The sequence below is a fragment of the Meleagris gallopavo genome, chromosome 6, assembly GCF_000146605.3.
Source record: "Meleagris gallopavo isolate NT-WF06-2002-E0010 breed Aviagen turkey brand Nicholas breeding stock chromosome 6, Turkey_5.1, whole genome shotgun sequence".
In the NCBI taxonomy this organism is placed as follows: Eukaryota; Metazoa; Chordata; class Aves; order Galliformes; family Phasianidae; genus Meleagris; species Meleagris gallopavo.
In genome coordinates, this window is record NC_015016.2 from 10,644,156 (window position 1) to 10,646,004 (window position 1,849).

Sequence of the window (1,849 nt, forward strand, 5' to 3'; positions counted from 1 at the left end):
AAAAAAGATGAAGAGAAAAATCTATTTCATCACAAACCATTGAGGAATTTGTAGTAAAGCAAGAATCAGAGCTTATATAAGAGACATTACACACCTCATTAGGGAATTCAAAATATTTGACAAGGCAAAGCCTGTCGAGATCTGTAAATAAAGTATGAACATGGGTGCTTCAGGGCAAAAAGCTGGAACAAGCAGATCCCAAACAATACAAAGGTGAGTTCAACTCTCCCACTTACATCCTTTTAAAACACTCTGAAGGTTCCTGAGTTTCTTGGTGACTTTCTGTTCATTTAGCATAGCAAAATGCTGACAAGTGCAGGGCAAACCTGATGGCACAGAATATAGCAAATATGCCACAGTAAAGTAATTACCTTTGAATGGTAAGTGTCAATGTGGAATATAAAGTTACCTCACTGATGCGTGAGTGAATGCGAGAGGAATTTATTAGCATTTTTACGGAGAATAAATACAGTCTTGCTTATAAATTAGCAGCAAAATGCTGTTGATAAACAAAAGCCTAATGTATGGAAGTCTCTGGTTTAATCTCATGTTTGCAGAGCTGCCAGGTCCGGCTGTGTGATCCCTGCTCCCATGAGCAGCTCTGCTCACTTCAATGGTGCAGCTAGGGACTGTGTCCCTGCAGATCTACAGACTCGAAGCCTACAGAGTGCTCAGTGAGCAAAGCCAGCAGGAGGCTGGAAAACAGCACACTCACACCCTCGTGCTGTCATTTCTAGACATCACAAACAGCTCCTGATCTCCCAAAATGTCACTGAAACTGAATTTCAACAGTGAGTAGCTGAGAGCTAGGCTCAAGGGCACTTTTTGAAGATGAGGAGCTCAACAAAAGTCTCCAGTTTGCGAAATGCAAACCTGCTGCAACTTAATACAAGCAACAATGACAAAGGGCAAACTGACTAATGAAACTGCCTGTTTTGTTACTGGTAGAGAAAATGAATTGTCTTCACCTGTGATATAGTTTTTCTTTCTAACTTTTAAAATCCATATCTACCTACCTGAGCCTCCATCTCTGTACAAATCGCAGCAACACACAACAGACAACTGCAGCACAGCGTAAGACACACTGCAGCAATTTTAACATATTGTGCCAAGTTTGTTATATTCACCTAGCTAATTCATTTAGGCTATTAGCAAGCTAACGCTTCTGTACTCACAACTCCCTTGCAGGAGGTTACCACTCAAACTAATACAAAAATTAAGAGCAAACACTCTGCCCTCTAGATAAAGGCGAATGATCTAGCCAAAACAAAAACTCTGACAATGCAGTGGACTTGCAGTGTAAATTTACAGTTTAACTGTATTCTGTGTAATAGCCATTAGAGAAATGTTTGCTTCAACGGCCATTATATTTGGATAAAGAGAGACAGAGAGAGGGGTACGCACCAAACAGCAGAATAAAATGAGTACACTTTTTTTTCTGTAGGCAGATTTGTGAGAGAAAAGCCTAAGTGTCATTGCTAATTCAAACCTGATAGCCCAGCTCATCCCTCTTGACAGAGGTCAAACACCTCAGGATGGTAACCCTGATGGGGGAGGGAAGGAGCACGCTCAAGAACGATTGCCTTATCCCCACTCCTTCTTAAATGCAAGAAATACAGACAAAATAATTTTTTCCCATAACAATTGCATTTGACTCTTCACAACCACTGAAATGATACTTTCAGAAAACTATCCACATTAACTCTTACACTTTTTCCTGAGTAGTACTAGAGAATTAAATCAGAGAATCACAGATTAGCTTTGGTTGGAAGGGACATTAAAATCCACCCAGTTCCAACCCCCCACCATGGGCAGGGCTCCTACCCATCAGCTCTGGCTGCTCAGGGCC